At 48.0% G+C, this 18,111-nt stretch overlaps 1 long non-coding RNA gene across 1 annotated transcript in view; it reads right to left on the reverse strand.

Moving 5' to 3' along the window:
* Positions 1-18,111, reverse strand: part of LOC141060586 (uncharacterized) — a 154,875-nt gene that overhangs the window by 65,875 nt on the left and 70,889 nt on the right. The gene's annotated exons all lie outside the window — the stretch shown is intronic.

The raw sequence follows: 18,111 nt of genomic DNA on the forward strand, positions 1-18,111 counted from the left end.
AAGATTCCTTTATCCTTGGCAAATAAATGACAAAAAGGATGTCTGAAGTAGAGGTTAGTACAAGACATATTAGTTTGATTAGTGAGCTTTACATCCTAGAGCAATTTGTAATTTTCATTTGGAGCAAATTAGATTAGGCCAGGAAGATTGTAATTTTGGATATGAAATTAATTATGATTAGTACAATAGAAAAAAAGTGATGTCTCTTTGCTCATGACATTTACTGCTACAGCTAGTACTGATACAGATGAGGAAAGCTAAAACATAAAGTTTCTGCATTATTTCTGCAGGGAGTCTGTCAACAGCACTTTGCTTTTTTTGAGCACATCGACAAAAAAAATTACCAGGATAAATCCTTGGAGAACTTACCCATTGGGACACAAGCACCTAATGTATGCCTTAATACTAAGTGACTGCCCTGCTTGATAAAAAAAACCAAAAATCATAGATTTTTGTCCTTTTTTTTCTGTAGGCATCCACCAAACATCAACACTTGGGTTGATTAGCATGAATTTGGTGGAAGCTTTCATAAATTGTGGCCATTCTAAGACCTTTTGAACACAGTATTATAATCATGTACACTGCTCAAAAATGAAGGGACTACTTAAACAACACAATGTAGCTCTAAGTCAATCACATTTCTGTGAAATCAACCTGTCCAGTTATGAAGCAACACTGATTGTGAATCAATTTATCCTGCTGTTGTGCAAATGGGACAGACAACAGGTAGAAATAATAGTTAATTAACAAGACAACGCTTATAAAGGAGTGGTTCTGCTGGGGAGTCACCACAGACCATTTTTCTGTTCTCATCCTTTTTGGCTGTTGTTTTGGTCACTTTTGCATTTTGTCATTGCTCTCACCCCTAGCGGTACTGTACAGTACCATGAGGAGGTGTTTACAACCCACAAAAGTTGCTCATGTAGTGCAGCTGATCCAGGATGGCACATCAATGTGAAATTTGGCAAGAAGGGTAGCTGTGTCTGTCAGCAAAGCATCCAGAGCATGGAGCAGACACCAGGAGACAGACCAGTACACCAGGAAACGTGGAGAGGGCCGTAGAAGGGCAACAACCCAGCAGCAGGACCACTACCTCCTCTTTTGTGAAAGGAGGAACAGGAGGAGCAGTGCCAGAGCCCTGCAAAATTATCTCCAGCAGGCCCCTAACATCCATGTGCCTGCTCAAACTGTCAGAAACAGACTCCATGAGGGTGGTATGTGTGCCTGATGTCCACAAGTGGGTGTTGGGCTTACAGTTCAACAATGTGCAGGGCAATTGGGATTTGCAAGAGAACACCAAGATTGACAGATTCAACATTGGCACCATGTGCTCTTCATAGATTAGAGCAAGCTCACACTGAGCACATGTGACAGACATGACAAAGTCTAGAGATACCGTGGAGAACGCTCTGCTGCCTGCAACATCCTCCAACATGACCGGTTTGGCAGTGGGTCAGTAATGATGTGGGGAGACATATCTTTGGAGAGCGCACAGCCCTTCATTTGCTAGCCAGAGGTACTCTGACTGTCATTAGGTTCTGGCATGAGATTCTCAGACCCATTGTGACAATTTATGCAGGTGCAGTGGGCCATGGGCTCTTTCTGATGCATGACAATGCTAAGCCTCATGTGGCTGAAGTGTGTCAACAGTTCCTGCATGACTGGCCTGCCCATTCCCCAGACCTGAATCCAAACACATAATAATATAATAATAATTTTATTTCTATAGCGCCAAAATATTCCGCAGCACTTTACATTTTAGAGGGCACTTGTACAGACAATAGACATTACAGCATAACAATAGACACATAGATCAAAACAGATACCAAGAGGAATGAAGGCCCTGCTTGCAATCTTACAATCCATGAGGAAAAGGGGAGACATGGTAGGTAGATGGTAACAATTGTGTTCGTTTTTCGGACCAGCCAAAGTGTAAGAATAGGACGCTCATGTAATGCTGCATGAACCGGTTATTAGCTTAAGTATGTAACAATACAGACACAAAGGGCTATTATATGCATAAAGCATGTCAGAACATGATGCGGGGAACCTGGTTATGGTAAAAGATTTTGAATGGGCAACGCAGGGATAGTTAGGTTAATGCGTTGAGATGGTAGGCAAGTTTGAACAAATGTGTTTTTAGGGCACGCTTAAAACTGTGAGGATGGGGGATTAATCATATTAACCTGGGTAGTGCATTCCAAAGAATTGGTGCATCAAGTGAAAAGTCACGGAGACAGGAGTGGGAGGTTCTGATTATTGAGGATGTTAACCTCAGGTCATTGTCAGAACGAAGGGCACGGGTAGGGTGGTAGACTGAGATGAGGGAGGAGATGTAGGGTGGTGCTGAGCCATGGAGTGTTTTGTGGGTGAGGGTAATAAGTTTGTACTGGAGTGGATGAGTAGCCAGTGTAATGACTGGCACAAGATAGAGACATCAGTGTAACGATTGGTGAGGAATATGATCAGAAAGAAATTTTGGCGAGTCCCAAAAATAAAATCCTCAAATTTATTTCAAATATTTTAAAAGATCATACCTGTATGATCTTTTAAAATATTTGAAATAAATTTGAGGATTTTATCTATTTTTGGGACTCACCAAATATTCTTTCCTATGATAAGCCGCAAGTCACAACTATTGGCTGGAGACCCAATACATTGCAAGACGAACTGAATCATAATATAGGACACGGTGAGGCTATCTTTTTGTTTGTTTTACCTTATGGAGGACTATTATCCTGGCTGCAGCATTCAAGACTTATTGGAGAAGGGAGAGTTTGGTAAAAGGGTGACCGAATAGTAGAGAGTTACAATAGTCCAGACAAGAATGAATAAGAGAAACAGTAAGGCTATGTGCACACGTAGCAGAAAATTTCTGTTTAAAAACCGGACTCCCTTCCCAGAAACTGTGCGTTTTTTTCTGCGCGTTTTCCCCACGTTTTTTTTCCGCGTAGTTCCTGACACATAGAAATAGCCAGAAATGCAGAAAAATCCGCTAAACTAATGAGCATGCTGCGTTTTTACCGCGAAGCGGTTTTTTCGCGATAAAAAACGCATCAATATGCCCAAAAAGTGCAAAATGCATAGGAATGAATGGGAAGCTTATTTTTAGTGTTTTTATAAATCCGCTAAAAAAAATGCTAAAAAAAGGCTGTGTGTGCACACAGGCTTAGAGTTTTTGCAGAATCGAAAGTAAGAAAGGGTCGAATTCTAGAAATGTTTTTGAGGTGCAGATAACAAGAGCGGGCCAGTGATCTGAAGTGAGGGGTGAATGAAAGCTCGGAATCAAGTATGACCCCAAAACAGAGGGCATGTTGCTGGGGTGTAATGGTGGAATCAGACATGGAAATGGCAATATTGGGCATAGGTACATTAGTAGAGGGAGGAAACACAAGGAGTTCAGTTTTTGACAGGTTCAGTTTCAGGTAGAGGGAGGACATGATGTTAGAGACAGTGGTAAGACAATCACTGGTGTTTTCTGGAAAGGCAGGTGTGATATCAGGAGAAGAAGTGAATAATTGAGTGTCATCAGCAAAGAGATAGTGCTGGAAACCAAATATACTGATTGTTTGACAACTAGGGGCAGTATACAAAGAGAAGAGAAGGGTGCCTAGAATTGATCCTTGAAGAACCCCAACAGTAAGGGGAAGATGAGAGGAGGATGAGCCAGCAAAAGATACAGTGAAGGAGCTGTCAGAGAGATAGGAGGAGAACCAGGAGAAAACAGTGTCCTTGAGGCCAATGGAGCGGAGCATAATGAGGAGGAGCTGATGATCCACAGTGTCGAATTCTGCAGAGAGATCCAAGAGAATTAGCATGGAGTAGTGACCATTAGATTGAGATGTTAGTAGATCATTAGAGACTTTAGTGAGGGCAGTTTCAGCAGAGTGTAGAGAGTGGAAACCGTATTGTAGAGGGTCGAGAAGAGAGTTATCTGAGAGATAACGGATAAGACGGGAGTGGACCTGGCGTTCCAGGAGTTTAGAGATGAAGGAGAGATTAGAGTCAGGTGTTGTGAGTTCATTTTCCCCTTCACTACTGAGGCCCGAGGAACTCCCTCTTCTGGTAAAGAAAGGTAGTGAGCCTGATTATCAAACACCTGAGTCTGATGATGATGACTGGCTGAGTGGAGTTACTGACTGGATATAAGGCTGCCGACGCCCTTCTGCCCTGCGGGTGATTTCTCTGTGGGATCCTTGGAGACCAGTCTGAATTCCTGCTCCTCTAAAGCTAAGTTTTCTGCTCGGCCTTTTGCATTTGTGCTTAGACTTTGTTTTGCTTTGTTTTTCGGGATTTCTACCATTCCCTGCTGGGGTGTGCTGAATTCCTTTAGCTCTGTCTTCTGAAAATACCTGAGTGCTGATTTAGTTTTTGAAGCCTAGCTGCTTCAGGGTCTTTTTCATATCAGCTTGTTGGCTTATGTCTTTGATAGGGTTTTGGCAGATTGCAGACAGCAACCTTCCTTTCCTGTTCTGTTTAGCTAGCTTGGGCCCCATCGTTTGCTCAGCCTATCTTTCTATCTGTGTGAGTGTTTTTTCATCTTGCTTCACCGTCATTATATGTTGGGGGCTGCCTTTTACTTTGGGGTCTGCTCTGGGGCAGTTTAGATTTCCTTTTCTGTCTTTAGGCTATTTAGCGCTCCGCCTGTGATCGAGGGGTCTAGGGCATCGTAGGAACCCCCCACGGCTACTGCTAGTTGTGTTGATAGGTTCAGGGGTCTGCAATCTGATAGTTGCCAACTTCTCTGGTTTTCTGGACGTAGCTTCTATTTTTGTGTCTGCCTCCTACGGTGACTCAATCATAACAGAATCACCCGCCATACCGCAAATCCTAGGGTACTCAATAGCAGGAAAGAATTGTAAAAAAAAAAAAAAAGTGTATATTTTTTCCTCTATATCTCTGAGGCCGTAGGGGGAATTTTTTTTTCTCTCAATGGAGATAAAGCAATTGTCTGATCGTGTGGAGCAGCTCGCTGCGGAAGTGCGGGGAATTTCTGCCTACCTTGCTCATTCACATGCTGCTGAACCAAAGATTCCTACACCTGATGTATTTTTTGGGGATCGGTCTAAATTTTTGAATTTCAAAAATAATTGTAAATTATTTTTTGCCTTGAAGCCTAACTCGTCAGGGAGCTCTGCGCAGCAGGTTAAAATTGTCATCTCTTTGCTGCGTGGCGATCCCCAGGATTGGGCGTTTTCTTTGAAACCAGATGATCCAATTCTGACTAATGTAAACGCATTTTTTCAGGCCTTGGGGTTGTTGTATGACGAACCTAATGCCATTGATCAGGCTGAAAAGACCCTGCTGGCATTGAACCAGGGTCGTGATTCTGAAGAATTGTACTGTCAAAAATTCCGAAAGTGGGCAGTACTTACTACCTGGAATGATAATGCCTTGGCTGCTCTCTTTCGGAAGGGGTTGTCAGAAGCCGTAAAAGATACTATGGTGGGATTTCCTGTTCCCTCTGGTCTTGACGATTCTATGTCATTAGCCATTCAGGTTGATCGGCGTTTGCGCGAACACAAAGCTGCACGAGAGGTGTTGCCACCTGTTGAACAAATGTCTGAACCTATGCAATGTGATAGAGTTTTTTCCAGAGAGCAGCGTCAGGAGTTCAGAAGGCGTAATAAGTTGTGTTTTTTCTGTTTTTTCTGTTTTTTCTGTGGAGATGCCTCGCATATTATTTCTGTCTGTCCTAAATGAGAGAAACGCTTTGCACACACGTTTTCTGTTGGTGGTGTTCAACCTAAGTTTCTTCTGGCTATTACTCTGATCTGCTCCCTGTCCACATTTTCCGCCAAGGCTTTTGTGGATTCGGGAGCAGCCCTAAACCTAATGGACTTGGATTTTGCTAAACGTTGTGGATTTCCGATGACACCTCTGCAGACACCTATCCCTTTGAGGGGGATTGATGCTACTCCTTTGGCTAAAAATAAACCTCAGTTTTGGACCCAGGTGGTAATGCGGGTCGCCCCAGACCATCAAGAAAATTGCAGATTTTTGGTGTTGCATAATCTGCATGATACTATTGTTCTGGGGTTTCCCTGGTTACAAATTCATAATGCTGGGTTTTTTTTTGTAGCCAAAAAGGATGGATCATTAAGACCTTGTGTTGATTATCGTGCCCTCAACAAAATTACTGTTAAATATCAGTATCCGTTACCCCTGATTTCTGATCTATTCTCCAGAGTTAAAGGTGCTTGCTGGTTTACCAAGCTTGACCTCAGGGGGGCGTATAATCTTATTCGCATTAAGCATGGGGATGAATGGAAGACGGCGTTTAATACTCCGGAGGGACATTTTGAGTACCTGGTGATGCCTTTTGGGCTCACTAATGCCCCTTCTGTCTTCCAGTGCTTCATGAACGATATTTTCCGAGATTTTGTCGATAAATTTTTGATTATCTATCTGGATGATATTTTGATCTTCTCCAAGGATTGGGATTCTCATGTGGAACATATTCGGACTGTGTTCCGGATCTTGAGGGAGAATTCCCTGTTTGTCAAAGGATGTAAATGCCTTTTTGGAGTACAGAGGATTTCTTTTTTGGGATTTATTTTGTCCCCGTCAACTATTGAAGTGGACCCGGCCAAGGTACAGGCCATTTACGATTGGGTTCAGCCCACTTCTTTGAAGGCCCTCCAGAAGTTTTGGGGTTTTGCTAATTTTTATTGGAAATTTATAGCAAAATTTTCTAGTATTGCCAAGCCATTGACTGATTTGACTAAGAAGGGTGCTGATGTGTTAAATTGGTCTCCGGAGGCTGTTTCTTCCTTTCAGGAGCTGAAGCGAACATTCACCTCCGCCCCGGTTTTGCGGCAACCTGATGTCTCACTTCCGTTCCAGGTAGAGGTGGATGCTTCTGAGATTGGTGCAGGAGCTGTTTTGTCCCAAAAGGATCCTGTAACATCTAAAATGAATCCCTGTGCTTTCTTTTCCTGAAAGTTCTCTCCATCTGAACGTAACTATGATGTGGCGAATCGGGAACTGTTAGCCATGAAATGGGCATTTGAGGAGTGGAGACATTGGTTGGAGGGAGCTAAGCATCAAGTCGTGGTCCTCACTAGTGTTGAGCATTCCGATACCGCAAGTATCGGGTATCGGCCGATATTAGCGGTATCGGAATTCCGATACTTAGTTCCGATACTTTTGTCATATCAGATTCCGGAATCGGAATCGGAATAGGAAGTTCCCATCATGCTATGAGCCTGCTTGCTTTGATTAAGCCAATGGGAATCCTCCGAATTGTGGGCACATCCTGTTAGGCATGTAGGCATCTTAACTATTGGCATGGCTGTGATTGGCTGCCGAAATGATGTCATGATGCACTATAAAAGCCACCGCAGCCGCCATTTCTGGTCACTCTGCTGTGAATTCAGTTAGGGACAGGCTGCTGTAGAAGACTGTGAGGGACAGTTAGAAATAGCGATTCCACCAAACATCTAGTGCTTTACCCAGGCTACATAAACCACCACTGTAGCCTTCTTTGCCCTAGCAGCAGTGTTCACAGCTGTCTGCAAGGGCTGTGTGAGTGCAGCTCACGCTGTGGAGTGGGTCCTGCAGCCACGTCAGGCTGTAGGCCACCCAGTGTGATCACTGCTGCCTCATACATCTTTTATTTTTTGAGCTGCATTTTTTACATAATTTCAATCTAGTGTGCTTCCATCCGTATCCATATACGTTGGTTGCAAACACTAGTAGTAGACAGCGGAGCCTTTCTGCAGCCTTTCAGTGCTAGTGTCCACTTTGCTGCACTGTTCACGGCTGTCTGAGAGGTCTCTGACTGTGTGTGAGTGCAGCTCACGCTGAGTAGTGTGTCCTGCAGCTACGTCTGGCTGTAGGACGCTCAGCGTGCGTCAGTGCCTCACACATATTTTTATTTGAGTGCAGCTCATTTTTTCTTCTATTAGTGTGCATCCATCCATCTCCATCTACGGTGGTTGCAAACACTATATAGGAGTACACAGCGGAGCCTTTCTGCAGCCTGTCAGTGCCAGTGCCCACTTAGCTGCACTGTTGACGGCTGTCTGAGAGGCCTCTGACTGTGTGTGAGTGCAGCTCACGCTGAGTAGAGTGTCCTGCAGCTACGTCTGGTTGTAGGACGCTCAACGTGCGTCACTGCCTCACACATATTTGTCTTTGAGTGCAGCTCATTTTTTCTTCTCCTATTAGTGTGCATCCATCCGTATCCATCAACATTGGTTGGTTGCAAACACTATATAGGAGTAGATAGAGGAGCCTTTTTTTCTGGCTTGTGCCCTGCCGGCGCAGCCAGATTAGTATTACCCAATTTTTTTGGAGCCTCATCTTTTGCATTGTAGGTTACCTGCCTGCATTGTAATAGCTCCAAAAAGTTGGTGATACTATCAGTTTCAATTCTTTGTTCACATACTTTGAGTTTGTTTCCAACAAAGAAACCACAAAAAAAGTTCACCAAACACTACATTTGGAACTTGTGTAGGCCACATCAGCTCCTATTAAAGTCTAGTCCACACACACACACTTCATAAAATTAGTGTTTCTTGTACCTGTAACCAGCTGTTCAGGAATAAGCACACTAAGGCCCCCCTTTGTACTTTTTTGCCTATCTTAAGCAGTCTTGCAAGATGAAGAAGGCAGGGAGTAAGGCGCGTGGGCGTGGGCGTGGAGTTTCAGCAGGGAGAGGACGTGGGGATTCTGCAGGGAGAGGATGTGGGGATTCTACAGGTAGAGGACGTGGGGATTCTGGGCCTGCTGCGGGCACCAGTGGATCAGCATCCCCCAGTTTTAGCAGGCAACAGTCCTTTATGCGCAGCTTTGTAGGACCTCAACGTACCCCACTGCTGCGGGAGGAACAAATTGAAGCCGTTGTCGGATGGATGGCAGCTAACGCATCGACTTCAATTACTTCCGCATCCTCTCAGGGTCAGAGCACCGAAGAGCAACCATCTGTCTCTTCACCACCTGCCAAAGTGCCCAGGCAGTCAGAGAGACATGGACAGGAGCCATCACAGTCTCTACTTCTGTTCTCGGAATCTGTTGGCTTGGAAAGAGGGGGCCAGCCAAGCAGCATTCCTGAATGTGAAGAAGAGGGAGTATGCAGTGATGCGCAACTTCTTTGTCCCTCTGAATCTGAAGAGGCGAGTGGGCCAGTGCCTATGGTCAGCACACCTCAGTACGCATCAGATGATGACGAGACTCAGTTGCCACTTTCTGGTGCGTACGGTGCTGGCGAGACAACCCCAGAGAAGCAGCTGTTTGAAGAGGGGAGGGAAGATGATGAGGTCCTTGACCCATCATGGCGTGAGCAACAGGAAGGTGGTGGGAGCAGCTCGGAGGAAGAGATTCCCCTACCGGCCAAAACAGGAGGCAGAGGGAGGGGGAAGACTTGGTTGCCTGTACCCTCCACTTCGGCACCCGTTAGGAGCATTCCTCCTTCCAAAGGCAAACCGGGCGCTCACAAGAGTTGCAGTGCGTGGTCCTTTTTTGACACAGTTGCAGATGACATTTGCTTTGTCAAATGCAAGCTGTGTCATCAGAGAGTCAAAAGAGGGAGAAATGTCAGCAACCTCAATACCACAAATATGTGGAAACATGTGCGCACCAAGCACGAGTTGGAGTTGCAGAGACACCCTGAAGACGTAGGCCAACGTACAGCACCACCTACCACCTCTTCAGTTCGTGTTGGGCCCTCTTCCTCCAGCTCACACACTGCTGGTTCGGCTTCCTCACAGGATCGCCAAGGAAGAACCTCTGCCACTGTTGTCCGGAGACCCAGTCAGATTACACCCATAGCAGCACGTTCCCATCCATCACAGCCATCGGTAGCACAGGCATGGGATAAAAGGCGCCCTTACTCGGCAAACCATCCCCGAGCACAGTCTCTGAATGCTGGCATTGCCAAACTTCTGGCAGTTGAAATGCTGTCATTCAGGCTGGTGGACACTGACACCTTCCGGGACTTAATGGCATTGGCAGTCCCCCAATACAACGTGCCCAGCCGCTTTTATTTCAGCAGGCGAGCCGTCCCTGCCCTGCAGAAACATGTTGAGGGCAAAATAAAACATGCGCTACTAAACGCCGTTAGTAGCAAGGTCCACCTGACCACCGATGCGTGGACCAGTAACCATGGACAGGGACGATACCTTTCCCTCACTGCCCACTGGGTCAATGTTGTGGAGCCGGGTACGGATCTGGAGAGTGGCGCTGTACGTGTTCTTCCAACGCCACGGATTGCAGGACTCCAGTCTGTACACATAGACTCCTCCTCCTACTCAAGTTCCTCAGAAACAGCAGAGCAGGAGCCTGTTACGACCGATATGAGCACAGCCGTGGCCAAACGTCAACAGGCTGTACTCAAATTAATTTCTTTGGGGAATCGAAGCCACACAGCGCAGGAGCTCTGGAATGCTATCAAGCTGGAGAGCGATGTGTGGTTTGGGCCAGCGAATCTCCAGCCGGGCTTGGTAGTGTGTGACAATGGCCGAAATCTGGTGGCAGCTCTTGGCCTAGGCAACCTCACACACATCCCATGTCTGGCACATGTTCTTAACTTGGTCGTGCAGAGCTTTCTGAGGGACTATCCGGATCTTGCTGCACTGTTGCACAAGGTCCGCATAGAGTGCGCTCACTTGCGACGTTCCAGCACGGCAAGATCGCGCCTCGCTGCTCTGCAGCGACGATTTGGCCTTCCGGAACATCGCATCATATGTGACCTACCCACCCGGTGGAATTCAACGTTACATATGTTGGAGCGGTTGTGTGAGCAGCAGGCAGCAGTCATGGAGTACCAGCTGCATCAGCCGCAAACAAGTCGCACTGTGCGCCGTTCACACTTCAGCACCATTGAGTGGGCCTCTATGAAGGACATCTGCCTCGTTTTGCGTGCCTTCGATGAATCCACGCGGATGGCGAGTGCAGATGATGCACTAGTCAGCATGACTGTCCCCCTTATCTGCCTGCTTCAACAAACACTGCAAGCACTAAGGGATGAGGTTTCAGAAGAGGTGGAGGATGAGGAGTCCCAAATGCCATCTGCTTCTGGACAGTCTGCGCTACGTGTTTCCTCACAAAGGCCTAGGCAGGGGACACTTTGTGAGGAGGATGAGGAGGAGTCGATGGAGGAGGAAGACATCTCTCCAGAGGAGGGAGGTACACAAACCTCTACTCAGTATGTACAGCGAGGGTGGGGTGATGCAGAGCAGGCCGAGGTCACGCCTCAAACAGGGGACAGCGGTTCTTTGGCAGTTGGGAGTCTGCAGCACATGGTTGATTTCATGCTGCAGTGCCTGAGAAACGACCGCCGCATCGCCCACATTCTCGTCTCGGCTGATTATTGGGTGTACACCCTCCTAGATCCTCGCTACCGGGACAGCGTACAAAGGCTCATACCAACGTTGAACCGGGAGCGTAAAATGCGGGAGTACGAAGAGTCACTGGTGCAGTCCATAATGTTTTCCATTCCACCCGACAGCATTGTTGCTAGTGCTTTACAAAGCAGCTCTGTGCGTCGAGGCAGTGGAGGAAACTCTGCACAAAGAGGGAGCAGAGGCAGCGCCGCAGCACAAGGCAAGACCACTATGGCCCAAATGTGGCAAAGTTTTGTGTGTCCACCACAATTGTCTACACCATCAGCGACGCCTCGAGTAAGCAGGAGGCAACGCTTCCGTCAGATGGTGTCAGACTACGTGTCTTGCCCTGTCGCTGTACTCCCAGATGGCTCTTCCCCCTTCAAGTTTTGGGTCTCTAAGCTGGATACATGGCCAGAGCTTAGCCAGTATGCATTGGAGGTGCTGGCTTGCCCTGCTGCCAGTGTATTATCGGAACGTGTCTTTAGTGCCGCAGGTGGTGTACTAACAGACCGTCGCACGCGACTATCTTCCGATAATGTTGACCGGCTGACTTTTCTGAAAATGAACAAGGCCTGGATCTCCAAAGACTTTGCCATTCCTCTTACAGACTAAATTAGTGGTTGGCAACTGTATCCAGGTCTGCTGGTGTGTTCATTTTTCTACCACCTGAACTATAATCCCTTTGCTTCAACACAGCCAGTTGTCGCTCAGATGTGTCATCTGCACAGAGAAACACACTAGCTCCTGTGTTAGTGGGGTTCAGTAATGCCAGCTGATCCCCTGCTGTGTGGACGGCAAAGTCACCAGCTCCATCAACATTCAAACCACTACTGATTTTTAACCGTGCCCAACTTAGGTCTCTGGCTCCACTGTCTCTACTATTTCCCCTGACCTCCAACCCCGCCATCTACATCTCTGAAGTGGCGTCAGCACAATCTACACTTGTTCCTGTGTTCCTGTGGCTCAGTCCCATCAGTTTATCCCCTGATGTGTGTCCGGCAAGGTCTCCTGCTCTGTCCACATTCCCATAACCAGTAGTGGGAATGAGGACAGAGCTGGCGAACTTGCCGGGCAAACATCAGGGGATCAACTGACGGGACTGAGCACCAGTAACACAGGAACAAGTGTAGATTGTGCTGACGCCACTTCAGAGATGTAGCTGGCGGGGTTGGAGGCCAGGGTAAATAGTAGAGACAGTGGAGCCAGAGGCCTAAGTGGAGCATGGTTAGAATCAGTAGTAGTCCACAACCTCCATAAAAACCGCTGCCCATTGGCCTCTGCATGCGGCATGCGTAATCCTGGGCTCCAACAGTGTCAGTTGGTGTTCAGAAGTGTCATCTCCACAGAGCCAAACACATTCGTTAGAGTGTTAGTGGGGTTCAGCACTGCCAGCTGTTCCCCTGCTGTGGAGATGGCAAGTCTCCTGCTGCCTTCACCTGCCAAAATCCAGTAGGCCCCAGCCTGCTCCTCGCCTAATCCTGGCCTCCAACAGCGTCAGTTGGTGTTCAGAAGTGTCGTCTCCACAGAGCCAAACACATTCGTTAGAGTGTTAGTGGGGTTCAGCACTGCCAGCTGTTCCCCTGCTGTGGAGATGGCAAGTCTCCTGCTGCCTTCACCTGCCAAAATCCAGTAGGCCCCAGCCTGCTCCTCGCCTAATCCTGGCCTCCAACAGCGTCAGTTGGTGTTCAGAAGTGTCGTCTCCACAGAGCCAAACACATTCGTTAGAGTGTTAGTGGGGTTCAGCACTGCCAGCTGTTCCCCTGCTGTGGAGATGGCAAGTCTCCTGCTGCCTTCACCTGCCAAAATCCAGTAGGCCCCAGCCTGCTCCTCGCCTAATCCTGGCCTCCAACAGCGTCAGTTGGTGTTCAGAAGTGTCGTCTCCACAGAGCCAAACACATTCGTTAGAGTGTTAGTGGGGTTCAGCACTGCCAGCTGTTCCCCTGCTGTGGAGATGGCAAGTCTCCTGCTGCCTTCACCTGCCAAAATCCAGTAGGCCCCAGCCTGCTCCTCGCCTAATCCTGGGCTCCAACAGCGTCAGTTGGTGTTCAGAAGTGTCGTCTCCACAGAGCCAAACACATTCGTTAGAGTGTTAGTGGGGTTCAGCACTGCCAGCTGTTCCCCTGCTGTGGAGATGGCAAGTCTCCTGCTGCCTTCACCTGCCAAAATCCAGTAGGCCCCAGCCTGCTCCTCGCCTAATCCTGGCCTCCAACAGCGTCAGTTGGTGTTCAGAAGTGTCGTCTCCACAGAGCCAAACACATTCGTTAGAGTGTTAGTGGGGTTCATCATTGCCAGCTGATCCCCTGCTGTGGAGATGGCAGTCTCTCCTGCTGTCTCCGCATTACAAAGACAGTAGGCCTCTGCCTACACCCTCCTATTTCCTGGGCTTCAACACAGCCAGTTGTAGTTCAGAAGTGCCGTCCACACGGAAAGAGATACTTGCTCCCGTGTCTCAGTGGGGTTCAGTAACGTCAGCTGATCCCCTGCTGTGTGGATGGCAGTCTCTCCTGCTGTCACCTCATTCAAAATACAGTAGGCCTCTGCCTACACCCTCCTATTTCCTGGGCTTCAACACAGCCAGTTGTAGTTCGGAAGTGCCGTCCACACGGAAAGAGATACTTGCTCCCGTGTCTCAGTGGGGTTCAGTAATGTCAGCTGATCCCCTGCTGTGTGAATGGCAGTCTCTCCTGCTGTCACCTCATTCAAAATACAGTAGGCCTCTGCCTACACCCTCCTATTTCCTGGGCTTCAACACAGCCAGTTGTAGTTCAGAAGTGCCGTCCACACGGAAAGAGATACTTGCTCCCGTGTCTCAGTGGGGTTCAGTAATGTCAGCTGATCCCCTGCTGTGTGGATGGCAGTCTCTCCTGCTGTCACCTCATTCAAAATACAGTAGGCCTCTGCCTACACCCTCCTATTTCCTGGGCTTCAACACAGCCAGTTGTAGTTCGGAAGTGCCGTCCACACGGAAAGAGATACTTGCTCCCGTGTCTCAGTGGGGTTCAGTAATGTCAGCTGATCCCCTGCTGTGTGGATGGCAGTCTCTCCTGCTGTCACCTCATTCAAAATACAGTAGGCCTCTGCCTACACCCTCCTATTTCCTGGGCTTCAACACAGCCAGTTGTAGTTCGGAAGTGCCGTCCACACGGAAAGAGATACTTGCTCCCGTGTCTCAGTGGGGTTCAGTAACGTCAGCTGATCCCCTGCTGTGTGGATGGCAGTCTCTCCTGCTGTCACCTCATTCAAAATACAGTAGGCCTCTGCCTACACCCTCCTATTTCCTGGTCTTCAACACAGCCAGTTGTAGTTCGGAAGTGCCGTCCACACGGAAAGAGATACTTGCTCCCGTGTCTCAGTGGGGTTCAGTAATGTCAGCTGATCCCCTGCTGTGTGGATGGCAGTCTCTCCTGCTGTCACCTCATTCAAAATACAGTAGGCCTCTGCCTGCACCCTCCTATTTCCTGGGCTTCAACACAGCCAGTTGTAGTTCGGAAGTGCCGTCCACACGGAAAGAGATACTTGCTCCCGTGTCTCAGTGGGGTTCAGTAATGTCAGCTGATCCCCTGCTGTGTGGATGGCAGTCTCTCCTGCTGTCACCTCATTCAAAATACAGTAGGCCTCTGCCTACACCCTCCTATTTCCTGGGCTTCAACACAGCCAGTTGTAGTTCGGAAGTGCCGTCCACACGGAAAGAGATACTTGCTCCCGTGTCTCAGTGGGGTTCAATAATGTCAGCTGATCCCCTGCTGTGTGGATGGCAGTCTCTCCTGCTGTCACCTCATTCAAAATACAGTAGGCCTCTGCCTACACCCTCCTATTTCCTGGGCTTCAACACAGCCAGTTGTAGTTCGGAAGTGCCGTCCACACGGAAAGAGATACTTGCTCCCGTGTCTCAGTGGGGTTCAGTAACGTCAGCTGATCCCCTGCTGTGTGGATGGCAGTCTCTCCTGCTGTCACCTCATTCAAAATACAGTAGGCCTCTGCCTACACCCTCCTATTTCCTGGGCTTCAACACAGCCAGTTGTAGTTCGGAAGTGCCGTCCACACGGAAAGAGATACTTGCTCCCGTGTCTCAGTGGGGTTCAGTAATGTCAGCTGATCCCCTGCTGTGTGGATGGCAAAGTCTCCTGCTGCCTACACAGTCGTACCACTACTGATTTTTAACCGTGCTCCAATTAGGCCTGTGGCTCCACTGTCTCTCGTATTTCCCCTGTCCTCCAACCCCGCCAGTTACAGCTCCGAAGTGGCGTCGGCACAATCCACACTTGTTCCTGTGTTACAGGTGTTCAGTCCCGTCAGTTAATCCCCTGATGTGTGTCCGGCAATGTCGCCTGCTCTGTCCACATTCCCATTATGGGAATGTGGACAGAGCAGGCGACATTGCCGGACACACATCAGGGGATTAACTGACCGGACTGAACACCTGTAACACAGGAACAAGTGTGGATTGTGCCGACGCCACTTCGGAGCTGTAACTGGCGGGGTTGGAGGACAGGGGAAATACGAAAATCAGTGAAGCCACAGGCCTAAGTGGAGCTTGGTTCAAATTAGTAGTCTACAACCGATCTTAAAATTTCTTCAATGCAGCCTCAGCCTGCTCCGTGCTTGTCCCTGGGCTTCAACACAGCCAGTTGTTGCTCGGAAGTGCCGTCTTCACAGAGTAAAACACTAGCTCCTGTGTTTGTGGGGTTCAGTAACGTCAGCTGTTCCCCTGCTGTTTTGATGGCAATCTGTCCTGCTGCCTCCCAATTGACAGCACATCAGGCCTCAGCCTGCTAAGTGCTTGTCCTGGGCTCCAACATCGCCAGTTGCTGCTCATAACTGACTTTGGCACGGGTACTCCCTCCTGCCCAGCTTGGTTCCAGCCCTGCCTGCTGTTTCCGGGAAGTGTCAATGTCAGTTTGCCACCCCAAGTTGCCATGTCGTGTTGCGGTTGGGTTAGCCGAGGCTAGGGTGCCAGCAGTTTAGGTGCTTCCTATGTGGACTGCGGGTTCTGGTAAGAAAGGCTTGTTCCATAGTGCCAGTAGGACAAGCACCCACCGTAGGACTGTGTGATTCGGTAACTGCGGCCAGCTTGCAGCATGCCAACTTTGCTTTTCAGGGGTAACTTCTGATACCCCTCCGGGTTCCAGCACCGTCAGCTGGTTCTCGTCAGAGCCTTTGGCCTAGGTGCCTCCATCTCGGTATCCAAGTTCCGGCAACGTCTGCTGGTCCTTGGTAGTGCTTTGTAGCACAGGTACCTCCTGCTTAGTAACTGGGTTCCAGCACCGTCAGCTGGTCCTCGGTTGTGCCATTGGCTCTTATTCCTTCTGCTGCCCCTCCGGGTGCCAGCACTGTCAGCTGGTCCTCGCTATTTCCATTTGCTCTTGCAGCTTATGCTACCCCTCCGGGTTCCAGCACCGTCAGCTGGTTCTCGTCAGAGCCTTTGGCCTAGGTGCCTCCATCTCGGTATCCGCGTTCCGGCAACGTCTGCTGGTCCTTGGTAGTGCTTTGTAGCACAGGTACCTCCTGCTTAGTAACTGGGTTCCAGCACCGTCAGCTAGTCCTCGGTTGTGCCATTGGCTCTTATTCCTTCTGCTGCCCCTCCGGGTGCCAGCACTGTCAGCTGGTCCTCGCTATTTCCATTTGCTCTTGCAGCTTATGCTACCCCTCCGGGTTCCAGCACCGTCAGCTGGTTCTCGTCAGAGCCTTTGGCCTAGGTGCCTCCATCTCGGTATCCGAGTTCCGGCAACGTCTGCTGGTCCTTGGTAGTGCTTTGTAGCACAGGTACCTCCTGCTTAGTAACCGGGTTCCAGCACCGTCAGCTGGTCCTCGGTAGTGCCATTGGCTCTTGTTCCTTCTGATGCCCCTCCGGATGCCAGTACCGTCAGCTGGTTCAAGAGGACAAAGAACAGGAAGACAACCACCAAGATGCAGAACAACAGGAGAGAGAAGACAAAGAAGCATAAAAAAAACAAAGCAGAAGAACATTAAGCATAAGACTAATACTCTGAGCAAATGATATTATCTTATTTATAAGCAGAAGAAGACTAAGCAGTGTATGGGGGTGAGTCTGTTCCTCCTCGTGGTGCCCCTGGAAAAGGCCTGCTGCTGCAGGCCAAACTGAACGCGGACAAATCCTGTTGTAAATCTTTTGTGACAGGCAGAACGGAAGGTGTAAACTTCTAACTTTTCTAGATAACAACTACAGGAATGCCTGACACAAACAAGAATATGATGAAGAAGAATAGGAAGAAGATGAAGAAGTTGAATATGTAGAATAATAATTGTTGAATAAGAAGAATATGAAGAATGTAAGAAAAGGAAGAAGAAGAAGAAGAATGTAAAAAAAGGAAGTAGAAGAATTTAAAAAAGGAAGAAGAAGAAGAATGTAAAAAAAGGAATAAGAAGAAGAATGTAAAAAAAGGAAGAAGAAGAAGAATGTAAAAAAAGGAAGTAGAAGAATGTAAAAAAAGGAAGAAGAAGAAGAAGAATGTAAAAAAAGGAATAAGAAGAAGAAGAAGGTAAAAAAAGGAAGAAGAATAAGAAAGAAGAAGAAAGAAGAAAGAAGAAGAAGACATACATGTCTGGCAAAATATAAATGAGGCTAACATAGTCAATATCTTTGTAACTCCTAACATCTTTAAAAAAAAAGTTTAATTCCTGCTATTCCATTTGATTGGGCTAAACCTCTATGGCTTTAATGTCTCCTCCACCTCCCACAATACATTCTACATTATTCTTAGTTGTTTTTCTTCATGTAGAATTAACCTACAAGGAAAGAAAGGGTTTTTTTTAATTCCGA

This window comes from Dendrobates tinctorius, unplaced genomic scaffold, assembly GCF_039654945.1.
Source record: "Dendrobates tinctorius isolate UK_male_01 unplaced genomic scaffold, ASM3965494v1 ptg000241l, whole genome shotgun sequence".
NCBI classification, from domain to species: Eukaryota; Metazoa; Chordata; class Amphibia; order Anura; family Dendrobatidae; genus Dendrobates; species Dendrobates tinctorius.